This window comes from Ursus americanus, chromosome 32 (genome assembly GCF_024610735.1).
Source record: "Ursus americanus isolate L20-20 chromosome 32, mUrsAme1.1.p, whole genome shotgun sequence".
NCBI classification, from domain to species: Eukaryota; Metazoa; Chordata; class Mammalia; order Carnivora; family Ursidae; genus Ursus; species Ursus americanus.
The window spans coordinates 32038273-32051820 of record NC_142158.1 but is presented as its reverse complement, the minus strand read 5'-3'; positions in this window follow the sequence as shown (position 1 = coordinate 32051820).

Genomic DNA, 13548 nt, shown 5'->3' with positions numbered 1-13548 from the left:
TGAGCAATTTCTTCTAGAAAATGCCTGGCTCCTCCCCGCAACCCTAAACTTCATTAACCCTCTTCACTTTTTTTTTTAAGATTTTATTTATTTATTCATTTTTTAAAGATTTATTTATTTGAGAGAGAGAAAGAGAGAGAGAGCGTGTGGGCGGAGGGGAAGAGGGAGAGAATCTTCAAGCAGACTCCCCACTGAGCCCAGAGCCCCAAGCGGGGCGGGGGGGAGTTTGCGGGGAGAGGTTCTATTCCACCACCCATGAGATCATGACCTGGTCAACCAATGGAGCCACCCAGGCGCCCTAATCCTCTTCACTTTTTGTTTTCACTTTTTATTATGGAGAATTTAGAACACATGCAAAAGTAGACAGAATAATATAATGCACTCCCCTGAACCCATAACCCAGACCCAACAACCGTCAACTTGCGGCCAGCCCTGCCTCACCTGCAGCCACATTCACCCCCCCTTATCATCTTGCAGCAAATCTTAGATGTCAGATGATTGCACCCATGAATATTGCACCCATGAATATCTAAAAGATAAGGAGACATATATACGCTCACACGCACACATCCGTATATGGTAACATTATTCTACATGTGCATACATACATACATGTTATATACATGTATATGCATAAAACGATATTACCACTACCATATCCCAAGAGCTGTTTACCAATAATTCCTCAATATAATCGAATACTGAGTCAGCACTCAAAGTGCCAGTTTCCTCATAAATGTTGTCTGCTATGGACTGAGTCCTCCCCTAAAATTCATCTACTAAGCCCTAGCCCTCAATGTGTCTGTATTGGGAAATAGGGCTTTTAGGAAGTAATTAAGCTTACATGAGGTCATAAGAGTAAGGTCCTTTTAAGGACTGGTGGCCTTCTAAGAAGAAGAGCAATCTCTTCACACCCACCTCTCCCCACAGCCTGCACACTCTCTGAGGAAAGCCGTGTGAGGCTAACCAGGAAGAGACCTCACCGGAAACGGAACCCCGCCAGTGCCTTGATCTGGAACTTCCAGCCTCCAGATCGTGAGAAATAAACAGCAGCCTGTTATAAATAAAAAGGCAGCCTGAACAGACTCATCCATCATCATTTTTTTTTTTTTTAAATTAGGAGTTAGGGGCTCCTGGCTGACTCAGTCGGTAGAACGTGTGAGTCTTGATCTCGGGGGCCGTGAGTTTGAGACCCACGTTGGGGGTAGAGATAACTTAGAAAAGTAAAAATTAAAATTAGGGGGCGCCTGGGTGGCACAGCGGTTAAGCGTCTGCCTTCGGCTCAGGGCGTGATCCCGGCGTTATGGGATCGAGCCCCACACCAGGCTCCTCTGCTATGAGCCTGCTTCTTCCTCTCCCACTCCCCCTGCTTGTGTTCCCTCTCTCGCTGGCTGTCTCTCTCTCTGTCAACTAAATAAATAAAATCTTTAAAAAAAAATTAAAATTAGGACTTAAATAACGTCCACATGTTACAATGTCCCACCCATGAACGCTCTTTCCATTCACAGGTTTACTTCGTTCTTTTTGTTTTCCCACACAGTACAGCTAAGAGAACACCGGGTTGCTGGCCCTACAGGACCCATGCTCAGGACTTCGCCGACTGCAGGCCTGACCCCTGGACTTCCTGTCCGTGGTGGCTCAGTCTAGAGACTTGCTCAGGTCAATCTTGAAGTTCCGCTTTTCCTGGATGTCCTTCCCAGTCTGGGGAGGCCTCGCTCCTTGGTGCTCCTCTCCCCTTGACTGCAGGACCCAGTAGCCTCCTCTGCCTCCCACCAGACTGTATACTGGCTCCCTGTGGGCAGAGCGTGTCCCCAGGCCCCGATCCCCAACCCAGCCCAGTGTCCAAAACATAGTGGGACCTTAGGAGGCACATGTAATGGACACAGCTTACACCCTGAGCCCAGAGGCTCAGACCTCGGCAGCCAGTGTTTTGGGCTTCTAGAACAGAATGGAGGCCCAAACAGCAGGACCTGCCTCTCATGTGGGGCCAGGAGAGGGCACAGGGACACCGGCAGGAGGCCACCTAATAGCCCAACTCTGAACATGGCACGGGCGCCATTAGAGCTGCCTCGGCCCAGGAGGGAGACCCATGATACCTGCACCCAGAGCAATCTTCCAGGGCTCTGTCCCCCTGGTCCCCCCACTTCCCTGACCTCAGCCCCTCACTGTTCTGCCGGCCTTCCTCCCTGACTTGCTTCTCACCTGCCGGCACCACCCAGGCTCCATGCCGGCCCTGTGGCCTCACTGACACGCGGCCTGCACCACCAATTCAGAACCCACCCCCGGGCTCCACGGGCACCTCTTCCTGCCTTCCCCCTCAGCCTGAGTAGGCCCAGCCCCTTCAGGACATCACCAGGCGCATGTCCCACCTTCCCTTCCAACTCAAAGCCAGAACAAATCCCAGATTCCTTGGTATGCCCTCCAGACTCTCGCGGTCTGGCTCTGATGAACCTTCCCAGCCACGTCTTCCAGGTCTGGATTGCGACCTTGAGGGTGGCTCCGTGCTGTGTCACCTGAACTGAGTGGAGCTGCAGTTCCAGAATGCTCTCCCCCGCAAGCTGACCGTGGATTGAGTAGGGGCCGCAGCTGCCGCGCTCGCTCCCGAGGCCATGCTAGTGTAGCTCACACTCGTTGAAGCAGGTCTGTGGGTTCTGCACCCAGCTCCTCAGCCCGTCTAGCTCCCAGCTCTGCTGGGTGGTTAGCTCCGGGACAAACGGTGTTGGCTGCTTTTGCAGTCACCTGGGTCATCGAGGCTGGTGGCTTGCAGGTGGCAGCCCGTCCATCCTGCAGACCCCCAGCTCTTCTTCACTGGTTCGGTTCATTCCCCCCGCCCCCCCCCCCCCGGTTTCACACCCATCTTCCCTTCTCACCGCCTGTGTGAGGCACTCAGACTGAGAGGCATCGATTCTTTAAGTAGCTTCCCTGGGGCGCCCCGGTGGCTCAGTTGGTTAAGTGTCAAACTCTTGATTTTGGCTCAGGTCATGATCTCAGGGTCATGGGATCGAGCTCCAGGTCAGGCTCCGCGCTGGGCGTGGAGCCTGCCTAAGATTCTCTCTTTCCCTCTGCCCCTCTCTACCCTGCTCTTCTCTGTCAGAAAACAAAAATAGAAGATTCTCTTTAGGGTGGGGGGATGGGCTAGCCCAGTGATGGGTATTAAGGAAGGCATGTATTGCATGGAGCACCGGGTGTTATATGCAAACAATGAATCATGGAACTCGACATCAAAAACGAATGATGTGCTGTATGGTCACCAACATAACATAATAAAAAAAAAGAAGAAGAAGAAGAAGAAGATTCTCTTTAAGTAGCTTCCCTGTCGTAGAAGGTCAAGTCCCATAGTCTCTATCTCGCCTGGTTGCTCTGTTTCTTTCGTCAAATCTGACCTGTTTGCTTTGGGCCCATAACTGAGCTTCACTGCTCCTCACGTGTGGAATGGGGATGGTTATAGCGCCAGGCTCCCATGGTGGTTGTGCAGACTCCGTGGGACAGTACAGTGTAAGGGCTCAGAGTAAGGCCTGGTACGGAGTAGACACGCGGGGAAGGGTGCCTCCAAACACTCTTGCTCCTGACCGAAGACCTTTGCTATGGTTACCCATCAGTTCCTCTTCCCTGGAACGTCTCCACCCTGTCAACAGCCTGTTCACTGCCTCCAGGAAGCTTTCCATGCTACCTACCACTGACATTCCTTTCCCTCCTGAGACACTCGGTGTTCCTCTCTATTTACTTTGATCTCTTCTGCCCCGTTATTAAGTCTTGCGTGCAGTTACCAAGCATTTCTTGAGCACCTACTATGTATCAGCATTAAGATAGAAGTTATAGATGAAACACAGTCCCTTGCCCCTTAGCTTATAGTTCAATGAGGAAGATGGGCCTGTTAACCACTGAAATATGATGTGGGAAATGCTTTGAACAAGGGACGGGAGAAAGGGCATCAAAGTCTGCAGAGAACAGTGGGTGCTATTAAGGAAGTCTTCCTGGCAGAGGCAACCTGAAGGGTGAAGGTCGAACTAACTCTCCAGGGGGACAAGGTAGGAAAAGGCATTCAAAACAAGGAATAGAGGGGCGCCTGGGTGTCGCAGTCATTAAGCGTCTGCCTTCGGCTCAGGGCGTGATCCCGGCGTTATGGGATCGAGCCCCACATCAGGCTCCTCCGCTATGAGCCTGTTTCTTCCTCTCCCACTCCCCCTGCTTGTGTTCCCTCTCTCGCTGGCTGTCTCTATCTCTGTCGAATAAATAAATAAAATCTTTAAAAAAAAAAAAAACAAGGAATAGAGCACCTGGGGGGCTCCGTCGATGAAGCATCTGCCTTTGGCTTAGGTCATGATCTCGGGGTCCTGGGATGGAGACCCTGTCAGGCTCCCGTTCAGTGGGGAGTCTGCTTGTCCCTCTCTCTCTTCTCCTCTCCCCTGCTCCTGCTCTTTCTCTCTCTCTGTCTCTCCAATAAATAAATAAAATCTTAAAAACAAACAAAGAGAAGGAACAGCACGTACAAAGGGTGTGGACTTGAGAGACCAAGGCTAGATGGGGAAGAAGAGCAGACAGTCTAGCACATCTCTGTGTCCGGGGGCTGGGGAGTGGAGGGACACAGGCTGAGGGGAGGCCGGGGGTCTGGCCCTGGCAGGCTCTGTCTGCTGAGCTGAGGCGCTTGCGAGCCCAGAGAAGTAGGTACAGAGTTTTAAGCAGAGAAGCCCCTGATGCACTGGGCATGAACATGTCTCCCTCTGAGCAACATCTCCATTTCAGGGCTCTTGGGGTCCTTGGCAGGGGAAGGCTCCTGCTTTCTCTCCTCTGCTTTCAAGCCCCAAGGAGGCTGAAGAGCTCAGTCCCCTGCAGCCCAGACCCAGGGGGCAAGCTGGAGGGACAGAGGCAGGGAGGGAGGCCCAAGCAAGAACTGCAGGGCTGGGCGGTCACGTGGCTGGCTGTCAGGACCGCTCTGCCCTGGGATGCAAAGAAGGCTTTGTGGGCAGACTAGAGACATCTAAAGGGCCTCTCGCTGGCAGTCCTGGAGCCGCAGGGGGCATCCGGGGAGGGGGGGGGCTGCCAGGGAAGAAGTGTCAGAATTTAGGACCTGGATGTGGGGTGTGTGTGATATGTACATGTGCTGTGTGTGCGCGTGTATGTGCGTGTGTGGCATGTGTGCGATGCGTGGTATGTTTGTGTATGTGCTGCGTGGTGGGAGGGTGGTATGTATGTGGGAGTGTGGGGTGTGTGTGTGTGTGTGTGTGCGCACACAGGAAATCTCCAGGGGTTCACGAGGGCATAGCTTTTTCAAGGGGGAGTGGAGACTCCCGAGGGGAGCATTTATCTTTAGCAAGCCAAGGCCCAGGAGGGGACAGGCCTGTGTGTTCCCAAGGCTCCCCCTTGCCCCCAGCCCCGCCCCCAGCCTCAGTGGAGCACAGCACCTGCTGAGAGCTTAATGGCCTGTGACAGACAGGGGATGATGTGGCTCCAGGAAAGGCACAGGCAGCCAGCTGAAACCTGTTCCCGAGGCTGGTGCCGCCTTGCCACCCCGCCCCCGGCCTGCTACCTCCCAGCCCCCGCTCCCCCCTCCCCCCATTAATCCTCTACCCCACTACTGGTCTTTGGGGGCTGTTGGGGTGGGGGGCCATGCGGGGGCAGAGGCCACACCACCAGTGCCACTGGCCTGCCTCGCTAGTCCCTGACTTAGGCTTCGTAGACTCCACTCCCCTGTCCTCCCCCAAACAGCCAGAGTTTTCCCACTTGTCCCTCAGCCGGAAATCCCACCAAAGCCTTCTTCTAGGAGGCCTCGGTGCTGCCACTTGCCCCCTTCCGCGGGTGTGGGTGCCAGGCCTCGGGTGATCGTCTGCCTTCCTACCCGTCACCTTTCCCGGAAAGCCCCCCCTATTTGGCTGCTGTACACCCGCCCCTTTGTGGTCTGGGTGGTCCTACACGTTTTTGGGCCGTGCGGTGTCATTATGCACAGCCGGCTCGCTCGGAGGGGAACACAGGGAGGCCAAAGCAAACGCCCTCAGTGTGTGCCAGCCGAGGGCTGGCCGCCCAGCAGGAGGGGCTGCTCGAGGGCGCGAAGGTGGCTGAAGGACAAGACAGCAAATGTGTGTCAGCCCTGACGTGGGTGGCCCCGAGGACGTCAGTGAACACAAACAGCTCTTTCTTCTTTGGCGTGCGAACGGATCAGGTTTCCAAGTTGGCAATTCTTGGGGATGGGGCAAGGCTTGCGCCAGGCCCTGGCACCCACCCCACTATTCAGGAAGGGCTCAAGGTCACCAGAGGCAGGCATCAGGTGGGGCCCGGGGAGGCGGCCTGGGAAACGGAATGAAGAGGGAGGGGAGGCGAGGGTGAAATCGCAGCGGGGCTGGGCTAACAGCGATGATGCAGGAGGCAGGAGGCAGGCCCCTGGGAGGCTGGGAGGGGGCAGAGGGAGGGATCATGTTTCTGGGGGAGGGAAGGGGGGCCCCTCTGCAGGGCCAGGGCTGAGTCTGAGCCCCGAGACGCCAGAAGGGAGCCAGCCAGGCAGCGTGAGCACACGGCCAGCGTGGGGGCCTCAAACCCTGGCTCACTCCTTTTATCTCCACACAGCTGTGGACCGCTAGGGCCTCCACCACAGCTCACGGAGAAACCCGAGCAGTTTGGAGGGGGTTGACAGGTTTCCGAGTGGAAAGAAGGGGACGTAGTGTTCCTGCACAGCCAGCTGTCCTGCCCACGGAGACCTCTCTTCCGACCCACTTCCCACCTGAGCTACCTCTTCCCGCCTTCCCGCACAACGGTGGGACTTGTCTCTGCCCGTGAGCCCCCACCCAATGCACCTGCTCTGTTACTAGCTCCACCCCACCCCCCACGTTTCCAGCAGCGCTGTTCTGTAACCCACCACGCACGAGCCCACTCAAATCCAGTTCTCCCCTCAAAGAGCGGCACGATTCCCTCCTTTCTGCCCACCAGCTTTCTCCCCTCCTCCTTTCAGCAGATAGCCCCTGTCCTAGGAACTCGGGAAAAGAGGACAAAGGATATGCCCAGAGCTTGCCTGAGGCCTTAGTCCTTACAGAAGCCTGCGAGAGCAGGACCTCAGCTCGTTTGTCTCTGGGTCCCCGGAAGTGAGCACAGGGCCTGCCATGTAGTAGGCCCTCCCCAGATCTCTCCTGAGTTGGCCACAGGACATTCTGAGCACATTGGAAGGGGTCGTGGAAGAGTGCAGCGCTGTCTTTCCTCAATCTTCTGCCCCCTCTGAGTTTGGCTGGGTCTCCCCCAGTGCTCCCTGAGTGCTCCAACGTAAGCAAGTCGCCACCCTCCCCAGTCCCCACAGGAAAGAAAGCAAGCTGGCTGAACGTCCACTACTCTAGTCTTAGTTTCCCCACTATTTTCGAGGGTTACCTTCCACTGGTCTACATTAGGGGTATGTCTAGTTTATGTCTCACTGGGAGTCATAGCCAAGTCCACAGCCAATGGCCTACGAGGCCCAACTCCCTGACCGCATTTCTACCACTCATCGCTTTCTCACTCTGCTCCAGTGCTTGGCCTTCTGTCTGCCTTCCAACCTGCCAAATGCCCACCTCAGGGTCTTTGCACTTGCCACTCCTCCTTCCTAGAACTCTCTTCTGCTAGATAGATATCTGCATGGCTCAGCCTCTCACCTCCTTCAAATCTCTGCTTTAATGCCACCTTCTTGCCAAGCCCTTTCCTCTTTCCCACATACTCCCCAAATTGCAACCCCACCACACATTCCCAGTCCCCCTTCCCTGCTTTATTTTCCTCACTTCTCACTTTCTCGTGCACAGATTTTTTGGTTATGTGTAGTGTCTGTCTCCCTCACTAGAATGTCAGTGCAGGAAGGCGGGTGTTTTTGTCTGTTTTGCTTACTGCTCTATCCCCAGCATCTATAACAATGTCTGGCCACACAGTAGCCAGGTTGAAAGAATCAGGGGGAATTTTTACTTTCTGTCCCTCTTGAGCTCTCACAGGGCAGAAGCTCCAGGACATCCGGCTGCATATGCGCCGTGAGCCAAAGCTCATTCTGCCTCTGGTCCCTGCTGGAACCCCAGCCCCAATCTTCTGGACCAGATGCACCTTCCAGTCCGTCCCCAGCAGCAGGCGTCGGGGTAAGCCACAGCCCCTTCGCTGCCCTGCCCCTTTATCACAGGCAGGCATGGGAGTTACAACCTGAGGAGGGAAGAACACGGGCCACTCCATGTGACTTTGCCCCTAGTCCAAGGAAAAGGTGCCCTAAATAGCGCTTCCTGAAAAAAAAGCGCTTCCTGCACACTGGAATCACCAGCATGGCTTTCTCAAAACATTTTCTTTTTTATTTATTTGTTTTTTTTTTACGAGAGAGAGAGAACGCGCGCGCGCATGAGCAGGGAGAGGGGCAGAGGGAAAGGGAGAGCACCTTAAGCAGGCTGCATGCCCAGCGTAGAGACCCTCGTGGGGCTCGATACCACGACCCCTAGATCATGACCTGAGCCGAAATCAAGATTCAGACGCTTAACTGACTGAGCCACCCAGGCGTCCCCAAAACATTTTAATTTCCGGACATTCTTAGTCAACTGTCTGGGCTGAGGACTAGGAGCTTTTTCTTTTTTTTTTTTTTTAACTCCTTTAGTGATTCTAGCGTTCAACCAGGGTAGGGAATTAGGGGTCCAGGTAATGCTCTGGCTGGGTTCTGGTATGCGTTGATGTCTGAAGTCTTGCTGAGCGCCCAGAGTGAGCACAGGTACCCCAAAGTGCCAGCTGGCCTCTGGTTCCTCCAACAGGGGGAGTTGTGGTCATGCGTGGATTTTCGTCAGCCCACCTTACACACGCACACACACGCACACACACGGCGCTACCAAAGACCAAACCGGAGAAGGCACAGTGTCAACTAGGATTTACAAACTCCAGTGCCAGGTAGAGCCATGCAGTACCATTACCGGTGCCAGCTGGCGTGCTGTCGAAACGTGGAGAACCGTGGACTTCTCCCGAGGTCAGCTTTTCCTCTGTTGTCAGGACGGAATGCAGGCTTCCTGGTGCCAGATTTTGTTCTTGCTTTTTCCCCAAGAGAATTTAAATTCGAGAATTTTAAATGAAACAACCCATCCTTTCCCTTAAAAATCCCAATGCTGCCAACGTGTTGCTAACCCCAGTGATAGAGTCGCTGACCTGCCACATCTTACAAGGCTGACCCCGTTACAGGGGGGTCAGGATCTCACAGGATCGCTTTGGGGCAGCGTCCACCATCCTTCACGTTCAGGATAGTCGGAATTGCTGGCTCCCGGACCGCACAATGTTTAACAGCTGCTCCCTCGGCTCTGTCAGGACTCCCCTGAAGTTTCATGAGAAAGGCTTGTTGCCGAGCTGTGCTGGTGTCCGTTCCCACTGGCTTGTGCAAGAGAGTCGTGCCTATCTCTTCCCAGCTCCACGCCACATGTCACATTTGCAGCCTGAAATCAGTCACAGAATATTTCCACCTCGTGAAGTGGCAAGTGCTACAAATCGGAATGTTTTTCTTCCTAGAGAACCTTCTTATCAAATTTACCAGCATGCTTCTACCTACAAGGATTCGGACTCTGCCAAGGGCTGGTAGGGAAGCAATGGAGAAAGGAGTCGCTTTGTCTTTCTAGTTACATAAGGATTCTCACGAATGTGTGCAGTTGACATTTGACAGCATCTTCCCCTGGATACCCACTAAGAGGAAACGAGAATCTTTGTCCTGAAATAGTTTCTCCTCAATTAAGGAATCACGGTCATACAATAAAATGCCCAGGTTTTAAGAGTACAGCTTGGTGAGACTTCCCAAGTGCATCCACGTGTGTAATCACCACCCCAACAAGGATGAATGCATTTCTACCCCCTAGAAATTTCCTCATGCCTCTTTCCGGTCATTGCTCCCCCATAGGTAACCACTGTTCTGATTTTTATCTCCGCAGATTAATTTTGCCTATTTAAGAACCTTATATAAGTGGAACCATACAGCAGGTACTCTTTCGTGTCTGGATTATTTCACTCAGAATAATTTCCCTCAGAATAAAGGCTCATCGGTGCCTTTGCCTGGTATCAATAGCTCTTTCCTTTGCTGGGCTGGACAGCCTCCTATGAATGGTACCATCTCTCTTTTTAAAAAACATTTTATTTATTTGAGAGAGAGAGTGAGCATGAGTGGGAGGAGGGACAGAGGGACAGGGAGAAGCAGACTCCCTGCTGAGCAGGGAGCCAACAGGACTGGGGGGGGGAGGGCTTTATCCCAGCACCCAGGGATCATGACCTGAGCTGAAGGCAACCACTTAACCAACTGAGCCACCCAGGCGCCCCTGAATGATGCCATCTTAATCCCCAGATTCACCCAAAACTCTGGACAAGGGCCCATTCATGTTTGATTTTTAGGGACTGCAGCAGGAGAAGAAACTACTCCCACCTCTTAGGACAAACAGACACGCCTTTCTCTACCGAGAGGAGAATGGCAGGGCAGAGCACAAAGTGAGCAGGCATTTGATCCTTTGACACCAGGGCGAGCGCGGTGCTCAGTGAGATGCCACATCTCCCCCTGGTGCAGAGGCCCTAATTCCCCTCTCCGCTCTTGCACATTTCATCCCAAGGCCTTGGGGCCTGGTAGTCCCAAAGCTGTCTCCCATGCTTCTCTCAGAAGGCTTAGTGATTCCTCATGCCAATACATTCCTGGTGACTTGCACAGTATGCCAGGATTCCTGAGATGATCAGTTATAATGTACCCTCTTTCGGCATAATTAGAACAAGAGGTGTTTCCTGAATTGGGTGGCTCTATCTTAGCACGCTTCTCTGCTCCCCTAATTCAGAGAGTTCCCCTTGGACAGGAGCGGGCTAGGCAGCTAGTGAGAAGCCCCTTACTGGTGGGGTGGAAGCAGCCCTACACCAGCAAGGTAATCAACCAGCTTTGCACAGAACCCCAGGGCTCCATGACAGAAGGAAGGCCAGTGCTCCCCACCCCCACCCAGAGTGAACAGCATGAACAGAGACAGCAGCCAGAACGCTCTCACCCAGAACTAGTAAACAGGGAGCCTACATCTGGAACAAGCCATCTTCTTTAAAGCAGGGTAAATTCTCCAATATCTGGTGTGCTTCGCCCCTCCCCTAACCTGGTTAGTGTGATGTCAACCTAGTTGCAATAATGGGTACTTACTATTTTGTATTCTCTTTTCATTGAAACAGTAGTTCCCCACAAACCTCCAGGGATTGGTGGTTTATATACTTGGTAATTCTCAAGCTCTACAACAGTCTTATTTCTTATTTCTTTTTTTTTTTTTAAGATTTTATTTATTTATTTGACAGAGATAGAGACAGCCAGCGAGAGAGGGAACACAAGCAGGGGGAGTGGGAGAGGAAGAAGCAGGGTCCCGATGGAGGAGCCTGATGTGGGGCTCGATCCCAGGACTCCAGGATCACGCCCTGAGCCAAAGGCAGACGCTTAACTACTGAGCCACCCAGGCGCCCCTTATTTCTTATTTCTTAATTTTCTGCTGTTTGATCCTACTTGGAGGCATATGGATCTTCCTAAAGTTTTCATTCTGTAAGTGGTGCTACTGGTACAATTTTTAAAAGTATTTTTGCTTATTCATTCATTTTCTAGAAAACATTTAGTGGGTTTCTACCATGTGCCAGGCACTGTGCCAGCATGAATAGGACAGTCCTACTCTCAAGGAATTTATAATCTAACAAGGCAGACAGACAAGAAAGGAGGCAGCCACAATACTGCCTGGTAAGTAATTGCAGATGGTAATGGGACCACAGGGCCCACTAATCCAGCCCAGAGCTAACTGTTTTATAGTTCTAAGTACTATTAAGCATAAGTACCTAAGTATAGCTCTAAGTACTATTTCTAGGTTGCTCTGTAAAGGGAATTCTGAGCAAGATTTTCTTTCATTCAATCATTTCAATAAGTACACTTCTCATTTCTAAATGATCTGTTTGATTTCTTTTCAAATATCCCTGTTCTTTTTTACACACTGTCCTTTTTTCCAGTAGTTTCTAGTCTTTATTTTTGCCTTCACTTGAAAATGCAAACCCCCCCTTGAAGTCTCTTCCAGATTGCCTTATTACATCGAGTTCCCGGGGCGTGTTAATCCTCCTGTTTTGTCCATTCACTTTCATGATGGAATGTGTTTTTGAGTGGTCTGTAATTTTTTTACTGTGAGGATTGTTTTTTCTTCCTCTTGGTGCCCCTGTGAGCCCTGGGTTGTAGAAATATAGCTATATGCGCTCACCCCGCAGTGGTGCAGTTTGCATTTGCTTCTGCTCAGATCCCTAGAGATATCATTGCTTTAGCTGATCAATTTTTACTTTAATTTCTTTGCTTAGGGAAACTGTTCAATCACTTAAAATCAACCAAGTGAACATTTACTGTATGTATGGCCCCATATTCCCACATTCCGTGCCGAGGAGGATACAAAGCAATGCAAGGCAGCTACACTGTAGACAACACAACACAATGGAGCTGCCGTCCATGGAACCACAGGCTCAAAGGACCAAATACACACAACAAGTTAGGTGCCCATTTAAGTAAGACAGAGTAACAGGCCCAAAAGCGAACACCAGTCAAGGTCAGAAGGAAAAACAGGTGGAGAAAGAAGGTGAGGAAAAGCCCAGAAAAGGAGGTTTATGTGAAGAAGTTTCAGAACTAAGGTGAGGTAAGCTCCCCTCCCAGCCCTCCCCACCCCCCCCCCCACCCCGGCCCCACGCCCCATCCAGAACCCTGACTTCTGGGTGGAGAGTTAGTGTGCTGCTGCAATGTTACTTGAGGCTGTGAATGAACTTGACTTTCAGGTTTCTGTTAAGAAAGCTAAATCAGAATCCAGGCAAAAGGAAGTCGTTTAAAGTGCTCTTGGGGGCTAGCGGTAGGTTTGATGAAGGTTGTGTTTGAAGGGGAAAACCTGTAACTTGAAAGGGCTATAAAGCTTTGTAGGGATTGAGACCAGAACAAGCCTGGGTTAGAGAGCCCAAGGAGGGGGGAGGGGAAGGGGGGGAGGTAGATGGGCAGGATTTGGATGTGGGCAGTGTATGGAGTATTTATTGTCAGGCGTGGCAAGGAGGGAGGTGGCTTTCTAGGGGGCAAGGCAGGAAGGGAGTCAGGGAAGACTGCAGGAAACCCGGACCAAGTGGTCAAAGGTGTACGTCTATTCTAAACTTTTTCACAAAGAACACAGGATAAGCACCTGCAAAGGAACCAGGTGCCCCACTGCTGTGTCCTTGAAGACTCTGGGATACTTAATCTGTTCCATATAAACGTTTTTTGAGCATGTCCTCTACCAGCAGGGCACGTTCCAGGTGTTGTTGGGGGTGAGGGTGGGCATGGTTACAAACAGGGACAGGGTACTTGCTGCAATAAATACCTTCTCCTCCCTGGGTTGTCAGGAGGATTTTTTTTTTTTAAAGTAGCCTCCACACCCAGCATGGAACCCACTGGGGCTGGAACTCACCACCCTGAGATCCAGACCTGAGTAGAGATCAAAAGACAAGAGTCGGAGGCTTAATCGACTGAGGCACCCAGGGCCCCCTCCAGAATCACTGAGTTGATGTGTTGCAAAGCACTTTAACATGCCTGCCATGTAGTGAGCGTGATTTGAGGGCCAG